Genomic DNA, 21,207 nt, shown 5'->3' with positions numbered 1-21,207 from the left:
GGAAAAGCTTGCCCAGAGAGCTTGGCTTGTAGTGCATTTGGCTGGGGAAAGCAAAATCTGGTGCAATCACAACTGTTAAAGGGCTGCAGCCTGCCACAAGAAGGGAAGTTGTGGTGGGACAGAAAATATGCCTAATTGCTCACAATGGCACAATGGAGACATGTAGGCAACACTTTGACACTGAATGGTTAGAGGTCCTGTTGCAGGAGGTGTTCCAAAAGATGCTGACTCTATTGAAGGCTATAGACCACCAGTTAAAGCACTGAGGAAGGTCAGTGACCAAATCAATGCAGACACCAGCTCCCTTATACCTGGCTACAAGTGAGGATGAAGAGGTATGCTGGCAGGGCAAAGGTGAGGGTAATTATACTCACATTTCTTGTGAGGCCCATCAGCCATGGCACAAACCATAGTTGGGAATGCCAGCCCCCTCTTGGAGGTACTATTTCAGTTATTGCTCACGCCCATTGCCTTCTTTCATTGTACCTAAGCTGTAAAGTACACTTGAAGATGAAGATGACAGCAAAGGATCAGTAAACTGTTGTTAGAGACACTAGGCTGAGGCAGTCCTCTGTTGTTACGGGCTATCTTAGTGTGGTAACCAGTAAGGGATGATGAGGATAGCCCTGATCTTCCAAGAGCCGTCGGTGCTTTATCTGCTTCAATAAAGCACGCACTGTGAACTGCTTCCTGGATAACAGCCACTAATGTGAACAATGGAGTTTATGTGGTTAGCTACCAGCTGAACATTGCTTGAATGCTAACCCTTTCTCTTCATGAAAGTCCTGGGCTTGACTTGAAGAGCCTTGATGCCCTCATGGGCACCATGTATGACTCTATTGTAGTGTATGTGCCTTTAAGAGGCCCATGTGTACTGTAATGCCGGTAATGGCCACTCGGGCTATATAAGCCTGTATATTGTGTTGTATCAGTTAGTTCCCCTCCAGACTTTGTTTAGTAAACACCTGTGAAACCAACTCCTGTCTTCAGTGTCTCTATCAACACACGGACACAACATCTATGTAGTTGAGGAAACCCTGCCATGTGGTGAAATCTGAATGTCCTGTCCAGATGATGCATCCTTAGCACAGGAAAAGTGATGAAGATGTTATCCCTTGCAAATATAGCAACTGTCACTTCCCTGATACATGTGTACACAGCAGCCTGGCTAATGGGGCAGATCCCTCCAGCAGAAGATCTCACTGGCTGCAGGCCCAGAATACTCGGTTTTAACGGGCAAGGCCACCACTGTGGGCACTGTCTGTATGTGAAGCTCTGCTATGGCTCCAACTGGTGACTTCCTATTAAAATGGGCTATTGTGGTATGCTACCCAGGGGCATGCTCAAGGACCTGAGCAGGTAATTATAAAGGCAAAAAGCAATGATTTAATTATTAAAAGAGTATTCTCATAGATTAAAAGTACAGAAAATGAAATGTCCTTATGCGAGCAGTGAATACCAGGCTTTCCTCTGAGCAATGTTATCAAGCTTAAATGGGGTTGCTGCTTTCCATGAGAAGTACATCACTTGATACTAGGATCAAAATTAAAAGGGAGGAAGAAAATAAACATAATGGCCCAGAAATTGGGGTCGGGGGCTTCCCGCGGGTGCAAGCCCCCGACCTACACTTACATATCACGCTGACATTTGAAGACTGGGCCTGCGTGTGGCCCGGTTCAGCTCCTGGCGCGCTGTGCGTACATGATCCAGCGGCGTACTTAGTGCGATGAGCCGGCTGGGATCACGTGAGCACTGGGCAACCAATGGGAGTTTACAAAAGTCCATTCATGAGTTAGACATAAGACCTGTCAAACTCATGAAAAGTCCAGGTGCCCAAAACACTACTTAAACTTTAAATAAAAGTTTTTAAAAATTCCAATAATTAATTAACTATTAATAACTTAAAAAAACTATTTTAAACAATTATTCAAATTTCTGCCAACATTTTTTTTTCAAGAAATCGGGTCCAAAAATACACTTACCTTACTGTAAATTCTTTAAAAATAATAAACCTGTGGAAAAAAAATTCTAACTTTAATTATTAGACCACTTACCTTATAAAACTAAGTCCTTACGTCTGCTTTTTACATTCGTAAAAAGTGGAGGCCTTCACGCACGGACAAACCTGTCAAAAAAAACGAAGTTCAACGCGTACACGCTGCCTCAAACGTCGCTAGGGAACCGCCTCTTAACCCCTTGGTTCAGAGGAGAGGAAATGCCGGTTTTCCGCGCATGCGCTGTGCATGCTGAAATCCAGCACTTCCAACGGGCCCATGCGTGAGTAGCCCGTCCGTACTCACGCGTTGGGACCGGAATTACTGGGCCAATAGTGTGATATGTGAAATGTGGTCACTTTTCCTTTTGGATGAAATGCTTTCAACAGAAAGAACAACCATTTCATCCACTTCTGATCAATTAGAAGATCTCATTATCATCAATTTTAATACGTAGTCATAGTAAAGGAACAAATGAATGTTAAAAACAATGCTTTGGCAGGTACATGTAATAATGGAGTTACCAAATCAGTTACCAGACATTTTGAAAGACTTGCATTTATATTGTGCCTCATCATGTCTCTCAGAAACATCTCAAAGTAAATCACATAAAATGAATCACTTTGAAATGTTGTGACTGTTGTTATTTAAGGAAATATCAGGTTACTGTACTGTTTAGTAGACACTCATGTAATTGTAGGTGCAGTATTCCATCCTGACACCCACTGTACTAAGTCAAAAATGCAGCATTACCAACACCCATTATTCTCCAAAGAGAGTCTCAATGTAACATCCAAGCAGGAATCTTGAGACCCAAAGGAGCAACGACATATGGATGTTTTCCCTTTGTTTTAAAAAATGTTTTGAATTTCTATATGTGCGCATCAAAGTGAAGGATGTTAGTGAACGGAACATTAAGAACATAAGAACATAAGAAATAGTAGCAGGAGTAGGCCATTTGGCCCTTCGAGCCTGCTCCACCATTCAATAAGATCATGGCTGATCTTCTACCTCAACTCCACCTTCCTGCAATATCCCCATATCCCTTAATTCCTTTTGTTCCCAAAAATCTATCGATCTCAGTCTTGAATATACTCAATGACTGAGCATCCACAGCTCGCTGGGATAGAGAATTCCAAAGATTCACAACCCTTTGAGTGAAGAAATTTCTCCTCATCTCAGTCCTAAATGGCCGACCCCTTATTCTGTGACTGTGGCCCTGTGTTCTAGATTCCCCAGCCAGGGGAAACATTTTCCCAGCATTAGCCCTGTCAAGCCCCTTAAGAATTTTATATGTTTCAATTAGATCACCTCTCATTCTTCTAAACACTAAGGAATATAGGCCTAGTCCACTCAATCTCTCCTCACAGGGCAATCCCCTCATCCCAGGAACCAGTCTAGTGAACCTTCGCTGCACCCCCTCTAAGCCAAGTATGTCTCTCCTTAGGTAAGGAGACCAGAACTGTACACAGTACTCCAGGTGTGGCCTCACCAATGCCCTGTATAATTGTACTAAGACGTCTTTACTCTTATACTCTAATCCCTTTGTAACAAAAGCTAACAATACCCTTTGCTTTCCTAATTGCTTGCTGTACCTGCATGTTAACTTTCTGTGATTCATGTACAAGGACACCCAGGTCCCTCTGAATGCAAACATTTCCCAGTCTCTCACCATTCAAAAATATTCTGCTTTTTTGTTTTTCCTACCAAAGTGGATAACTTCACACTTCCCCACATTGTATTCCATTTGCCATGTTCTTGCCCACTCAGTCAACCTGTCTATGTCTCTCTGCAGCCTCTTTGCGTCCTCCTCACAGCTTACTTTCCCACCTAACTTTGTATCATCAGCAAATTTGGATACGTTACACTCAGTCCCTTCATCTAAGTCATTAATATAGATTGTATATAGCTGAGGCCCAAGCACTGATCCTTGCGGTACCCCACTAATTACAGCCTGCCAACCTGAAAAAGTTCTGTTTATTCCTACCCTCTGTTTTCTGTCCATTAACCAATCCTCAATCCATGCTAATATATTACTCCCAATACCATGAGTCCTAATTTTGTGTAATAACCTCTTGTGTGGCACCTTATCGAATGCTTTTTGAAAATCCAAATACATTACATCTACTGGTTCCCCCTTATCCATCCTACTAGTTACATCTTCAAAAAACTCTTAACAGGTTTGTCAAACACGATTTCCCTTTCATAAAACCATGTTGACTCTGCCTAATCATATTATGATTTTTTAAGTGCCCTGTTACCGTGTTCCTAATAATAGATTCTAGCATTTTGCCTACTATTGATGTCAGGCTAACTGGCCTATAGTTCCCAGTTTTTTCTCTTCCTCCATTCTTAAATAGCGGGGTTATGTTTGCTACCTTCTAATCCTTGGGGACTGTTCTAGAATCTAGGGAATTCTGGAAGATTAATACCACTGCCTCCACTATCACTGCAGCTACCTCTTTTAAAATCCTAGGATGCAGGTCATTGGGTCCAGGGGATTTGTCACCACTTAGTCCCATTAATTTCTCCAGTACTATGTCTTTACTTATACTGATTTCTTTAAGTTCCTCATTCTCTCTAGACCCTTGGTTCCCCATTATTTCCGGAATTTCTTTGTGTCTTCTACTATGAAGACAGATACAGAGTATTTGTTTAATATCTCTGCCTTATATACTTATTAGTTCTGCCACTTATATCAGGTACTCAGTGGTTAGGTATAAAGTTCATTAGATTTCCAGTAAAGTTCTCCTCAAGGTTCTCCAAGAATGTGCATCTTTTTGTCTGATGGCATCAGCCTGGCATTTTCATTTCCCATTCAGCCATTGTGGCCTGTCTGACTGAGACTGACAATTTGATGGTTATTAAAACGCTTACGTGATATGGAATCACGCTGCCTGAATTGAAATTCACATAATACCTTATGAACCATCAAAAGGAGGTTTACATCTCTTAATTGTGGGCTGGATTTAAGATCAGGGCCGAAATAAAAAGCGCAGTGCACCAGCCTGCCATGAGTTAATCATCTGAGTCAAATTCACATTTTCATTTTGTGTAACCTTTAATATGGGAGAAGGCAACAGGAACCAATATACTTTAAAATTCGTTTCTTCAAATATTATCATAGGAAAGCTTAATGCATTATATGAAATTCCTTTGCCCACAATTTTAATGGAGGTGTTAATTTTAGACAGATTAGCATCGACCTTAAAATAGCAGACAAGGGAAAATTTATATAAATGTCTGCAATAATATTCGAAGAATCTAATTTCGTTAGATCTTTTGGACATGCCCGTTAAAATGATAAAAGGTCTCATTGGTTCATATGAAATAACAATTTGTTCCTCTTACATAACTTGCCTAAATTTATTTCATTATAAAAATAATAATAAATAATAAATAATAAAGTTTCAAATGAATATTTAAGGCATTATTGAAGGAGGCCAAATTAGTCCAAGAAACAGTGGCAAGCTCCATCATCCAGGAACTTCATAAAGCTTTTATCGTACCCTTTAGAAATCAACTAATGTCTTACAAGGGATCAAAACTGGAACGAGCTCTCTCGTTACTGCCAATTAATATGAAACGTTCCCAATTATCCTTGTCAAAGTAAGTAGTCACTGTAAAAGAGTCCCGGGGTAGAAATTGGTTTAAGCACATTTTCGGGGGCAGAATGGGCACTGTGCTCGATGTGGCGTGCGCCCAATCATGTGAACACAACTGAGGCCCCAAATTTGCCCCCCCTCGATTAATTAAGATAAAATAGGTGGACTGTCAGCGTTACTTCCGCTGTTCATTGCCTGCTTGCCTAATGTGGGGTGGGGGGTCAATATTGTACGTTACTGACGTCATTTAACGGGAGCTTGTACCTCTTAAAGGGAAGGGTCACTTTGGCAAAAGGCAACCATAACTGAGGACTGTGGACAAAGGCAGGCACAGGAGAAACTGTAAGGGCCCTCGTTTTTTTGACACTGCGATGGAGGTATTGGCGGAGGGGGTCGGCAGGAAGATGGCTATCTTCTGTCAAACAGGCGGCAGGAAGATATCAAGGCAAGGTGCCTGGCACAAGTGGGCAGAGGTGGCAGAGCAGGTCAGTGCCAGAAGTATTGCTCCCCAGGACATGGTTGCAATGTACGAAAAACTTCAATGACCTCACAAGGATAACTAAGGTGAACCTTCTAGCTGATTATCAGCACTCTCCTCCAATCACTGCAGCACACTTTACTCCACCTCCTCCTGCTCCTATTGCAGGCCTCCACATTTGCTACTCTCCTCACTATTACTTCCTTCAACTCCTCACACCTTTTTCACACACCAGCAATGCTATTCTACCCTGATATGCATGTCCTCAAAACTTCTCACTGCTCTAATACTGAGTTACTTCCTTCTTTCTTGCAGCGCAAGCTCGCACACAATAACAGGGAGTAGGCAGCCACAGGAAGAGAGCTACTCTTCATCCATGTGCCGTCCCCAATTGAAGAACAGGTTAAGGACATTGGTGGCAGGTGGGCGTGTCAGGAGCATGGCATCTGGCAAGGCTGGAGGACAAGTGCTGCAGGGTTTTGAACCATCTTCCTCTCCTTCCCTTCTCACTTAGATCTAACGTTGACACATTATGCATGACAAATTGCTGCTGCCATCGGGTGCCACTCATCTGTCTCTGCCTACACATGCCACCAAATGCTAACTTTTGTCCTTTTCTTACATTTCAGGCTGAGAAGCTCCACACAGCCTTCAGGGAGCAGAGGAAGAAGAGGGTAGCACTGCACAACAGGAAGTGTCACTCGACTGTACACTTCCTCAGAGATTGGCACTGTGCGTAGCTCAGAGGGTAGGCTAGAGGGGTCTGCACGTGGAGATGCACCCAGCACTAGTGTGCAGGAGCAGGGCGAGGGGGATGGAACATCCAAGCAAGAAGCCTCATGGGAGCACTAGAATGGGTAAACGAGCACACAAGACAGTCACTAGGGGTTTGCATAAGGCTGATTTGTAGATAGGCATCAGTCCTGTAACCATTTGTCAAATCAAGAATGGAATCTTTTGAAGTAGTGTAGTAAAATAGCCTGCTTTGGTATAGCTGTTGATCTTCAAAATCTTAGTGATGTAACAGGAACATCCAGAAATTGCACTGTTTGAGGGCATTGACATGATGGGTGTCAGGGCTGGGTCAAATTGGACGAAGGGAGTGTTGGTGCTCTGGAGAGAGTAGGGATGGTTCAGTAGAAACTCTCCTCAATAATTTGTTGCCTTAATGTTCTGGCAATTCATAGTACTGCTAGGCCGTGCTCTTCCGCTGCATCTTTTGGTTCCTCTCCATTTTCCTGCTCCACTTCTTCCTCCTTCTCAGGCAGCTCCATGGCAACTCCCCTTTGCATAGAAAGATTGCAGAGCATGCAGCAAATGATCATGAATCTTGACACTCACTCTGGGCTATACTGAAGAACCGACCTAGGAGCCCCCCCGCCCCGCCGCTGCCCCCCCCCCCACAACCCCCCAAATGTCCAGACAGCGTTATCATTGTTCAACCAGAACCAGTGTTGCTGCATGGCTCCCATTGTATCGGCTTTCCAGGTCTGTGCCCAGGTTCATGACAGGAATCTTGAGGATAGCCCTTGTCCCCCCAGCAGCCAGCCTGCCACCCATGGTCTGGTTGAAACAGAGGGGGTATTGAGGACTGGCACATTATGAAAGCATCATGACTACTGCCAGGAGACCGGGCACAGCCCTGGCTGACTCACTGCCTGTGCTCATCATAAACAAGTTGAACCTTGAGCGACTGGAAGCCCTTCCTGTTGAGGCGCGGAGGTGGCTTGCGATAGGAAGCACACGGGCCGTTCAGCCTATGATGTCCTGCACCTGCAGGAATTCAGCAATGTGGGCAAATCCCACCACTCTTTCTTCCTGCTTGTCGGGGAGGGTAATAAACTATGACACCTCACAAACAGTGCATCAGTGATCTGCCGGATCACTGTGTTCACAATAAATGACTGCTGTTGCTGATGTCCCCAGAAACAATTTGAAAGGAGCCAGAGGCAGACAAGTTTAGAGCCATGGTAACTTTAACTACCACGGGCAGTGACGTAAGAAAACTACTAGGCACTTGGTCTAAGTATTAAACAAGGCTATAATCAACTGTTTTTCAACATGGAGATCTAGTTGTGTCCTTCACTAGTTCCTGTTAAAGAATGTCCTGAGCAAGCTGGGCCCATGCCCGAGTATTTATACTCTCCCTGGACAGCGCCACCAGCAGGCCACCCAGTATCATTTCATAAGTCTTTTCCACATGAATGACAAGATTCATGTCAGGCAGTGCAGTGCAGTGCAGGCCCTGTGTTGGCTTCCAATTCTCGCTCCAACAGGTGACACAGATCCATGACTGTCTCCCTGTTAAAATGCAGCCACCGTGAGGTTCAGGTATGATGTTCTGTTCCTGAAACCCCGCGTGCTGTAATGCTTCCTGCGCCCCTACCTCCTGTGCCCTCTTCTTGCAGGCTGCGAAGGTCTTTGCTAACTGCTTCTTCCTTACTGCTGCTCCTTCTCTTGAATTGGGAGCCTCAGTGATAAGTCCAGCAGCATTCCCATGTTCAGCAACTGAGAACAAGCAAATCCTGTGAAACAGTTCTTGCCCTGCACACTCTGCAAAAGTATCTCACAGACAAATACTTGGCTAACCAGAGACTAACAACAGAGGGGAGGATCCCTGTAAATATCACTTGTGAAAGCTGTTTGCCAATTTTTCCCACCATAATTTGCTGTACGGGCTAAGGAAGTGATGTTTCAGGCATGCACGGGCACCAATTTAACAAAAGGGCACTGATTCAAACACAGGACCCTTATTACCATATTTAAATGATGCCTACGTTTGTTGCAGATGGCCGCTAGGGACGCCTATCCATCGTCAGAACCAATATGGTGTTGTCAGAACCAATATGGCATCATGCACACTTCCGGCACCATTGTGCAGTTGAGGTAGAAGATCAGTCATGATCTTATTGAACGGCGTGGCAGGCTCGAAGGGCCAAATGGCCCACTCCTGCTCCTATTTCTTATGTTTTTATGTTCTGGAGCGGAATGTTGCGCTGTAGGATTCGACTTTGTGGCACACATTTTGGACCCGGAAAACATGAGAAACACATCGCAAATCTACCCCCACAGTGCCTTTGTGCTCAGTGACAACTGAGTCTATTTAGCTGGTTAGCAAGAAGGCTCCATACTAACCCATGAGAAATCTAGGCCAAAAACTCTGTAATTATTAGTACTTACGTTAGGTTGAGGCACTGATGGGGGTCGGTTGATCACATGTATGTTGAACCTTAGACTGCCAGCAGATCCAGGAAAATGACTGTCAGGACTTATGTTGTCTGCTCACTGCTGTGATTTTGAAACAAAAACTAATAGGACAGAAACAAGACAACCTAAATGTAAGGAATAACTTTAATGCTGTAAAATGAAGCTTATATTGCAAAAATAAATTCTTGAAACACAACTTTAAATCTAAAATCGAAATAATGAAATATATTACAGCTGCTTATACTACCTGTTCCCCATTCTCTCTCTCCTATTTTATGATGCTAATTGTACTTTTATCCCATTAAATATTACTTTGTCCATCCATTTTGACCATATTATATTTAGGAATAAACGTAGAGGGGTAGAGTTTGCGTTAGTTTTATCAGTGCAATCCGGGTGACATTGGCCGAACCAGCGCAAAAGATCAGGGAATTTTAAACATGAGAATGTCGAAGATGCCGATGAGCAAGCAGTCTCTTGCTCTTGGTGACTCCTATAAGGTGTCCAATAAGGTGGACTAGCACAGCACTCACTCTTTTTAGGTGAAGTCCTCAGAGAATTTCCAGAATAAATGTTGATTGAGTGTTGGTGAAGTCTTGACAAAGTCCCAGAAACTCTCCCGATGTGTTTCAAAAGTCCTCTTCAAACCTCCAGCAGCAGGTGAACAGTACAGGAAACTCTTTGGTATCCAGCACCGACGGGACCGGCTTACAGAGGTCCGGATTACAGAGAGGTACAGTTAAAAGGTACGAGAGCTCCGTACACAGCAACAAATCCAGGCTTCCCTGTTGCTTAGCAACATGTGCAGGAACTCCGGCCACAGACCAAGCGTCCCTGTTGCTTAGCAACAAGTGCACGAACCCCAGTTACACAGCCACAGATCCAGGAACTGCCACTAATATGAAGTGAAACTTACCTGAACCTACTCCTGAATTTTGCCGGTTAACAGAGATTTCCGATTATTTAGGTGCCGGTAAACCGAGAGTTTCCTGTCATTTGCTATAGTAAAAGGTGATATACCTTTAAGTAGCACTCGAAATCCTCAGCAACAACTAGTTTACTCCCAATCAGCTGGCCGCTGTTAGGAAAGGGAGTTAGTTCAAGTGCTAGCCACCACAATGCCGCGCAGCCTCCTTACTGAGCGCGAGCAGGCAATTTAAGTGGCAAGCAGCCCTTTAACGTTCCTCTGGGTGGCCGTTCCTAACGCGCTTCTACTCCTTTACTAAGATGGCGTCTTACGCTAAACGCGGGCTAAACTGGCGTTTCAGCTCAAGACCCCATCTTGGCCACCTTCGAGGCTCGTTAGTGCCTAAAGTATCCAAGGAAAATTGCCCCCCGCCCTCGCCACAATCCTCCGGTCCTCTGGCACCACTCCCACATCTAAGAAGGATTGGAAGATTGTGGCCAGAGCCTCCTCAATTTCCACCCTTACTTCCCTCAGAAACCTAGGATGCATCCCATTCGGACCAGGTGACTTTTCTACTTTGAGCGTTGCCAAACTTATGTATTTTAACCTATTCAATTTCTCTACTAGCGCCTCCTTTACTGCGACATTGACAGCATCCTCTTATTTAGTGAAGGCAGATGCAAAATACTCACTTAGTACCTCAGCCATGCCCTCTGCCTCCACAAAAAGATCTCCTTTGTGGGCCCTAATCGGCCCTGCCCTTCCTTTGATTACCCTTTTCCTATTTATATGTTTATAGAACACTTTCGGGTTCCCTTTATGTTACCTGCTAATTTATTCTCATATAAGATGTACAATTATTAAACAAATTAAGTCTCAATTCATCTCCTAGTTGTACATTATAAGGCCCTGCCCTGGAAATAAACACTAATTGGCAGGAATTCAATAATCTTAAGAGAGCACAAGAATATAGAATAGGTGATATTGGAATGTCACACTATGATATTGTAGAAATCTCTTTCTGAAGCCATGGTTCAGGGCATCGTCAGTGGATGGAAGCTCAACGTTATATTGGACTCAGATGTCATACCTGGGTGTTATACTTGTTGTTGTGAAAACAGGGAGAACATTTTATTACCAATCACCATCATTATTTAAAAAGCAAAATACTTCAGATGCTTGAAATCTGAAATAAAAACAGAAAATGCTGGAAGCACCCAGCAGGTCAGGCAGCACCTTTGGAGAGAGGAAGGAAGGGTTAATGTTTCAGGTCAATGACCGATCGTCAGAACTGGAAAAGAAGTGGCAGTGGGAGATCTGATGAAAGGTCACTGACCATCACATTGAGGACCAAACGGGGGCAAAAATAAAGGAGTGTCTAAAACAAGATGGTTAATATTAGAGTGCAATATAACATCAGGCACTAAATCTGCTTTGGCCAATATCATGTGGTTAACTCCAAAACTGAAGTTCATCTCTGTTTTCACTAATAATTTATGAAGATGTAACAACAGTATTAATTTGCCTGTCAATTTGATGGACTTGGTTTCATTCGTATAGACCTGACCTTTCAAACTGAGGCCACTTCTCGGTATACTCTTTCTGAATGCATTTCTGATTTGGCAAGAAGCATCAGCCAGAGGAAATTTTCATGAACACATTGGCATTGATGCTACACATAGCCGTTACAGCAATTCATCGCCCAAATACCTCCCTTTACCATTTATAACTGGACGGATGGCACCCACAGACCAACAGATTCCAGAAGACACGGGAATAAAAAATACAAGTAACGTACAGATGTGGTCGTCTGAAAAACTGCCGGTAGATGTTATACATTATTCTAACTGTTGTCCTGAATAACATCTTTCTTTTTAATTTTAGGTTATGGTCATATTTCTCCTTTAACAGTAGGAGGGAAAATTGTCTGCATGTTCTACGCAACATTCGGCATCCCCATTATGCTATTGGTCATCACAGATGTTGGAGACAAGCTGGCAGCTTTGCTTTCCAAAGTTTACAACAAAGTAAGACAGCGGACAAAGAAGAATCTTACTCCACCACCCTCCGCAACACCAACAAGATGGTCTTCATTCAAACAGAGCTTCACAAAATCGGAAGCAAACGTTACCACACGGTCTATCTCCTTTAAAAGTGGTGCACATGTCATCATAACACCAATAAGCATAAAAAATGTGCTGAACACTCAGTCTTCCGTTAAAAGGAAAACTGAACTGCTGAGAAAAGCTGAAATATTCGATAAATTAATTGTTCCAGAAAACTTTAATCAGAATATTTTCCAGATTAGCAAGAGAAGTCGAAGCAGATCATGTCCCCAGCTGGATCTGAAGCCAGTTGAGGATGACCATTTTTTTCCCCGTCTGGGACGAGAACTAGAAAAATTTGACGTGCCAATCATCATTATCATAGGTGTTGTGATTGCATACCTTCTTTTTGGTGCAGGTATGCTTTCAATTTGGGAAAAATGGAAATATCTTGATTCCTTTTATTTCTATTTTATTACAATTACCACCATTGGCTTCGGAGACTTTGTCCCTGAACATCCTAACTTTTTCATGATAATGTCCATTTTAATTATTACGGGTATGGCAATCATGTCTATGGCTTTTAAATTAACTCAGAACAGGATAGCTTACTGCTACAGACAAGTAAGTATATGGGTCAAAGGTGGGAAGCAGAAGAAATTTAAAACGATTTGAAGTCCAGGACAACCAAACGATCCTGCTTTGTGGCGAGAGATAATAACATTGAGTTTCATTAATGATTTGATTTGCTTATAGGTTAAAAAATGATTGACTAAACCTGTACATTTTAGTGTTGGAGTATTGAACAAACATGTATCAGCAACTAATATATAAACATACAATATGTATTAATATGTACATGAAGTTACAGTAGTATTTAAGATCGAGTTAAACAAAGTTTCTTACCATTAATGTACATTAGCAAAGAAACGTCAAATTGAAATGAAATCTCCCTTACAAATAAATGGATATTGCAAACAGCTTTTTAAAATTGTTATTGTTATATTTTTATTATATTACTAAATTTGGAGAATGTACATTCTTGACTACAGGCTATGAATTACCATTTATTATTTTTTTTATTTGCTTATGGGATCTGGGCATCGCTAGCAAGGCCAGCATTTATTGCCCATCACTAATTGCCTTTGAGAAGGTGGTGGTGAGCCGCCTTCTTGAACCGCAGCAGTCCGTGTGGTGAAGGTACTCCCACAGTGCTGTTAGGGAGGGAGTTCCAGGATTTTGACCCAGCGACGATGAAGGAACGGCAATATACTTCTAAGTCAGGATGGTGTGTGACTTGGTGGGGAACCTGGAGGTGGTGGTGTTCCCATGCGCCTGCTGCCCTTGTCCTTCTAGGTGGAAGAGGTCGCGGGTTTGGGAGGTGCTGCCGAAGAAGTCTTGGTGAGTTGCTACAGTGCATCTTGTAGATGGTACACACTGCAGTCACGGTACGCCGGTGGTGGAGGGAGTGAATGTTTAAGGTGCTGGATGGGGTGTCAATCAAACGGGCTGCTTTGTCCTGGATGGTGTCGAGCTTCTTGAGTGTTGTTGGAGCTGCACTCATCCAGGCAAGTGGAGAGTATTCCATCACACTCCTTCCTTGTGCCTTGTAGATGGTGGAAAGGCTTTGGGGAGTCAGGTGGTGAGACACTTGCCGCAGAATACCCAGCCTCTGACCTGCTCTTGTTGCCACAATATTTATATGGCTGATCCAGTTAAGTTTCTGGTCAATGGTGACCCCCAAGATTTTGATGGAGGGGGATTCGGCGATGGTAATGCCGTTGAATGTCAAGGGGAGGTGGTTAGACTCTCGCTTGTTGGAGATAGTCATTGCCTGGCACTTCTGTGGCGTGAATGTTACCTGCCACTTATCAGCCCAAGCCTAAACGTCGTCCAGGTCTTGTTGCATGCAGGCATAGACTGCTTGATTATCTGAGGAGTTGTGAATGGCGCTGAACACAGTGCAGTCATCAGCAAACATCCCCATTTCTGACCTTATGTTGGAGGGTATATCATTAATGAAGCAGCTGAAGATGGTTGGGCCTAGGACACTGCCCTGAGGAACTCCTGCAGTGATGTCTTGGGGCTGTGATGATTGGCATTCAGCCACCACAACCATTTTCCTTTGTGCTAGGTATTACTCCAGCCAGTGGAGAGTTTTCCCCCTGATTCCCATTGACTTCAGTTTTACTAGGGCTCCTTGATGCCACACTCGGTCAAATGCTGCCTTGATGTCAAGGGCAGTCACTCTCACCTCACCTCTGGAATTCAGCTCCTTTGTCCATGTTTGGACCAAGGCTGTAATGAGGTCGGGAGCCGAGTGGTCTTGGCGGAACCCAAACTGGGCATCGGTGAGCAGGTTATTGGTGAGTAAGTGCTGCTTGATAGCACTGTCGATGACACCTTCCATCACTTTGCTGATGATTGAGAGTAGACTGATGGGGCGGTAATTGGCCAGGTTAGATTTGTCCTGCTTTTTGTGGACAGGACATAGCTGGGCAGTTTTCCACATTGTCGGATAGATGTCAGTGTTGTAGCTGTACTGGAACAGCTTGGCTAGAGGCGCGGCTAGTTCTGGAGCACAAGTCTTCAGCACGATAGCCAGGATGTTGTTGGGGCCCACAGCCTTTGCTGTATCCAGGGCGTTCAGCTGTTTCTTGATATCACGTGGAGTGAAGCGAATTGGCTGAAGACTGGCTTCTGTGATGGTGGGGACCTCGGGAGTAGGCCGATATGAATCATCCACTCGGCACTTCTGGCTGAAGATAGTTGCAAACGCTTCAGCCTTATTTTTTTGCACTCACGTGCTGGGCTCCACCATCATTGAGGATGGGGATATTCAAGGAGCCTCCTCCTCCCGTTAGTTGTTTAATGGTCCACCACCATTCACAACTGGATGTGGCAGGACTGCAGAGCTTTGTTCTGATCCGTTGATTGTGGGATCGCTTAGCCCCGTCTATAGCATGCTGCTTCAGCTTTTTAGCATGCATGTATTATCGTACGAATGCCTAATGCATATGTACGACAGTCCTCTGTGCAGTTATTTAATGGAGGTGCCTAGGATAACAAACAGATAAGCTTTCTGGAAATTGTTTAAATTACTGAATCTATCCTGGAATTCCCCAGGGATTTTCTCCCATCTTCAAAAAGTGGCAGAGCATCACAACATCAAACCTCACTTTAGACTTTAACTAACAAGTAAATATATTAAATAAAAGACAAACAAGTTACATATCAGAGCAATATAATACATATATATTTACATTAGCTATTATGTTAGCCAATTCCACAAACAATAAATGGTCAATATTCTTCTGGTAAGCTATTCTTCTGTAGTTATTTTCTATATACACTAGTTTAATTTCTTCTTGTAGTCGTTCCAACGCAAGAGCTAAATGGCCTGACTGATTCAACTAAACTCCTATTCAAACTGTTCAACTTATTTAAATACCCCTCAAATAGTTGCTGAGTATGTTGGATTTAAATAATCATCACCTCAGTTCAAAAGGTGATATTGTTCACATACTGAAGAAATAGCGCGATATCTTTCCAGTTGAATATGGCCTGGCTCCTCCTCAGGTACTCAAGCCTACAGCCCTTTAGAGGCGACCAACAGATACTCACAACATTTGTATTGAGTTAGGCTAAAAACAGGAATCTGACTGCAACTGGCTTTTTAAATTCTTTGACCTAGAAAGTCTGCGGGGGTGTGATCCTTCCAGTTAAAGCAGGGTTTTGACAGTCACGGAATTCCACCATTGACCTCGCCAAAGCTTATGGTGTCAGGTGGAGGGGCCTCCAGAAATGACCTTCAGTGGTGTGCCCACCTTTTAAAGAAATTAATTCTTGGGGTATGGGCATAGCTAGCAATTCTCCAGCATTTGTTGCCCATCCCTAGTTGCCCTTGAGAAGATGGAGGTGAGCCACGTTCTTGAACCGCTGCAGTCCATGAGGTGAAGGTACTCCCACAGTGCTGTTCGGTAGGGATTTTGACCCAGTGACAATGAAGGAACAGTGATATATGTCCAAGTCAGATGGTGCGTGACAAAGTCCCACCGAATGTACGGTGGGAGTCTACTGGAACATTTGGGGTCCTTTTATCTTGTGACAGAGTTAAAGGGACTGTTACGATAGCAAAATACTGCAGATGTTGGAAATCCGAAATAACAACAGAAAATGCTGGAAAAACTCAGCAGGTCAGGCAACATCCGTGGAGAGAAATTTGAGTTGACGTTTCGGGTCGAACCCTTCTTCAAAACTGGAAAGAAAAGAAACTAGATCGAAGGCAGGGCTGCGATCGGACAAAAGAATAAAAGAAACAAAAGAAGTAAAAGAGATTAGAAGCTAGACGAGATGGTAATAGGCTGAGATTAGGTGTAAAGTGTACTGGCTGGGCAAGAGATAGCTGCCAGGTGTGAGAGAGAAACAAAAGGAAAGGGGGGGGGGGAAAGGAGTGGAAAAATTACAAGAAAAAATGAAATAGGGGCCGAGGTTATGATCTGAAATTGTTGAACTCGATATTGTGTCCGGAAGGCTGCAGAGTGCCTAATCGGAAGATGAGGTGCTGTTCCTCGAGTTTACGTTGAGCTTCCGTGGAACAATACAAGAGGCCAAGGACGGTGAGGTCCGAGTGGGAATGGAGTGGTGAATTAAAATGACAGGCGACCAGAAGCTCAGGGTCACCCTTACGGACTGAACGGAGGTGTTCCGCAAAGCGGTCACCCAATCTGCGTTTGGTCTCCCCAATGTAGAGGAGACCGCATCGTGAGCTTCTAATCTCTTTTACTTCTTTTGTTTCTTTTATTCTTTTGTCCGATTGCAGCCCTGCCTTCGATCTAGTTTCTTTTCTTTCCAGTTTTGAAGAAGGGTTCGACCCGAAACGTCAACTCAAATTTCTCTCCACAGATGTTGCCTGACCTGCTGAGTTTTTCCAGCATTTTCTGTTGTTATAAAGGGACTGTTACCAAGTTTTTAAAAAAAGCTTCAGTTTTCACCCTCCCACTGAGAACACAGGAGCAGTGAATTTATTCTACAATGAACGAGTGGCCGGAATTTTCACATTGGAGAGCGTGTGGATTTGGGGTGGGTCAGCAGTTAAAGGCACAGAAATTGACAGTGCATCGAGAACCCGCCGTCATCCTGCCAACTTCCGCCTTTCACTGGGGTGCATTTCGAGGCGCCCCACGGACTCGCTCGGGAGAGGCAGGTGATCTCATTGTGGTTGTTAACTGCTCATTTACAGACCCTTAACTGCCTTTTTAACATCAGGTTTGAACCTGTTGCGCACAGGATTCACGCACCTCAGGAACCTCGCCTGTGAAGGCAAGGCGGGAGCTCAGTGGCCATTGTATGAGTTCATCAAGTGACAGCTGGAAAAACACATAAATACACACACCTTACACCTGCTTCCTTGCCTAAGGGAAAGGCTCTGGCTGACACCATTTTGTGCAGAGATTTTGTTTTCAGCAGTTTGCAGGTGATTTCTGCAGCCTCGGAAGGCTCTCTCACCACATTGCTAGTCACTCTCAGTACATTGGAGCATTGTGCCTCTGATCTCCACTTTACCTGGCATCTATTAGATCAGCATAGGGGTGCCGCTTATGGTGTCTCAACTTGGACCTCAGAATCGGACCAAGATGAGCCCCAGCACCAACAACGCCAGCCACACCAGCAGCAGCAGTAACAACACCAGCAGCCTTCTCCTCACCGACCTGATGCTTTAACAGGAGAGAGGGGATCAGCACAGGTGTGCGCTGCACTGGAGGCGATACCCCCAATACAGGGTATACAGGCAGAGGATGAGCTTCCTGGACATGACTGAGCAGCAGTGCTTCAGGAGGCTCAGGCTATCGTGCCAGGTCATCGCAGACATTTGTAGCTTGCTGGAACAAGACCTGCTGCCCAGAGGAGCGGGTGGACACGCTTTACCGGTGGCTGTCAAAGTCACCACTGCCCTCAACTTCTTCTCCTCAGGCTCCTTCCAGGGATCTGCAGCAGACATTTGCAGGATTTCACAGTCAGCTGCCCACAGATGCATCACCCAGGTGACCGATGCCATGTTTCACAAGTCAGCCAATGATGTAAACTTTGCCACTGATGAAGCCAGTGTTACTAAGCGGGTGCTCGGCTTCCCACAGGTGCAGGGCGTCATCGACTGTACACTTGTGGAAATCAAGGCACCCCATCATCTCCCAGGAGTGTTCGTGAACCGCAAAGACTTGCGCTCCCTCAGTGTGCAGCTCGTCTGCAACCATGAAAAGATGATCATGCATGTGTGCACTAGATTCCCTGGCAGCTGTCATGGCTCTTTTGTGCTGCGCCAGTCCATCCTCCCTCAGCTCTTCGCTCCTCCAAAGAGACTTACCGACTGGCTGCTTGGAGACAAGGGCTATCCACTGAAGACGTGGTTGATGACACCATTGAGGATGCCAAGGAATGAGGCAGAGGAGCACTATAATGATAGCCACATGTCCACCAGATGTGACATAGAGCAAGCAATCAGCATGCTGAAGGTGTGCTCGACAGGTCTGGAGGAGCCCTTCAGTACACACCAGCCAGGGTTTCCAGAATCATCGTCATATGCTGTGTGCTGTGCAACAGAGTGTAGCCGTGAGGATTGGAGCTGCAGGAGGAGCAAGGTGCAAAGCGCACAGCCTCATCGGAGGAGGAGGAACAGATGGCACCAGCAGCGGCGCACATTGCTGCCCAGGAGGCCCAGGATGGCCTCATAATGGCCCGATTTACTTAACTTGCACCAATGCACCCATATGGCTCCGAGATTCTGTATCAACTACACCCCCCACAACCAGCAACACCACAAACCGGCCCTACAATGACCAAGCCATTCCTGTCACCCAAACCCTTATTGCTCGAGGTTAAGTAATGTCTCACCATTCACTTCAAGTGACAAAGCCACTTCCCAGGTAGCAGACGAAAATGGACAAGACGGGAAAGTAGTGCAAAGAAATAAATTTATGTGCGTCATAAATAGAACTGAAACTTAACACTTTCATTTTCGAACACACCCATGTGCATACCCCCTGTACATCTACGATTGTGTCTTTTTTCTTTTCCGCATGCTTCTACGAGATACAACCCCTGTGGCTTCAGTAGAGGTAGAGGCAGGCTTCTCACTTCCCTGCTGGGACTGTTTTGACACTTTTGGCAGGCATCCTCTCTGTTTTAGGGCCCACGAGGGCCCCGCCAAAGTCTGCTCCTCCTGTGCAGAGGCAGACTTGGCCAACGGGATCCGAGGCAGCATGTGGGGCTCTGACTGAGGGGGAGGCAACGGGGGAGAAGTAGGAGCGCTTTGAGCAGAGCCCCCACTTCCATGTGCCCTCTCACCATCATCCCTCTCATGGGCTGCCTGCACTTCCCTGCTGGCAAGGAGCTGGCGAGCACCTTGCTGTACATGGCCTCCTTTGATCTCACAAAGGCCTTCGACACTGTCAACCGTGAGGGATTATGGATTGTCCTCCTTAAATTCGGCTGCCCTCAAAAGTTTGTCACCATCCTCCGCCTGCTTCACGACGATATGCAAGCTGTGATCCTGACCAACGGTTCCACCACAAACCCAATTCACGTACAGACCGGGGTCAAGCAAGGCTGTGTCATTGCACCAACGCTCTTCTCGATCTTCCTTGTTGCAATGCTCCATCTCACCCTCAGTAAGCTCCCAGCTGGGGTGGAGCTAATTTGCAGAACAAATTTGAAACCTCCGTCGCCTCCAGCCCAGATCCAAGGTCGTCCCATCCTCTGTCGTCGAATTACAGTATGCAGACGACGCTTGCGTCTGCGCTCACTCGGAGGTTGAACTCCAAACCATCGTCAACACCTTCACCATGCATACGAGAGCATGGGCCTTACACTAGACATCCGTAAGGCAAAGGTCCTCTACCAACCTACCTCCACCACACAGTACTGCCCCTCAATGATCAAAATCCACGACAAGGCCTTGGACAACGTGGACCACTTTCCATACCTCAGGAGCCTACTGTCAACAAGGGCAGACGTCGATGATGAAGTCCAACACTGCCTTCAGTGTGCCAGTGCAGCCTTCGGTCACCTGAGGAAGAGTGTTTGAAGACCAGGACCTCAAACCCGGCACTAAGCTCATGGTCTACAGAGCAGCAGTGATACCCGCCCTGCTGTATGCCTCAGAGACATGGACCATGTACAGCAGGCACCTCAAAGCACTGGAGAGGTACCACCAACACTGCCTCCACAAGATCCTGCAAATCCATTGGCAGGATGGGCGCACCAACGTCAGTGTTCTCGCTCAGGCCAACATCCCCAGCATCGAAGCTTTGACCACGCGCGATCAGCTCTGATGGATGGGTGACATCGTCCAAATGCCCGATACGAGACTCCCAAAACAAGGGCTCTACTCGGAGCTCCGACATGGCAAGAGAGCCCCAGGTGGGCAGAGGAAATGCTTCAAGGACACACTCAAAGCCTTCTTGAAAATGTGCAACATCCCCACCTGGGAATTCCTGGCTCAAGACCGCACAAAATGGAGGAGAAGCATCCAGGAAGGCGCCGAACAGCTCGAGTCTCTTTGCCGGGAGCAAGCGGAAGCCAAGCGCAAGCAGCGCAAGGAGCGCACGCCAACTCAAGCACCCCACCCACCCGCCCCTTCAACCACCGTCTGCCCCACCTGTGGCAGAGACTGTAGGTCCCGCATTGGACTCATCACTAATTTTTAATGTGGAAGCAAGTCATCCTCGGTTCCGAGGGACTGCCTAAGAAGAAGAAGCACATCAGTGGGGCGATGGACACCCAAGTCTATGTTGGTATCCCTCCTCGAGATGAGGTCAATGAGAGTCTGCAATCTGTTGTTCACAGCAACCATGTTCTTGTTTGACTGGCGCATTTGATGTTCCATGCAGGTGGCCATCCTTTCCATGGAAAAGCACATCGTCGCCATCGCCTGCAATTTGGTGCTGCTCGTGTTGGAGATGGACTCCTCCAT

The sequence above is a fragment of the Somniosus microcephalus genome, chromosome 8 (genome assembly GCF_052327205.1).
Source record: "Somniosus microcephalus isolate GS21.2 chromosome 8, FLI_Smic_1.0, whole genome shotgun sequence".
NCBI lineage: Eukaryota > Metazoa > Chordata > Chondrichthyes > Squaliformes > Somniosidae > Somniosus > Somniosus microcephalus.
The sequence above is the reverse complement of the archived record's forward strand: the minus strand, read 5'-3'. Positions refer to the sequence as shown.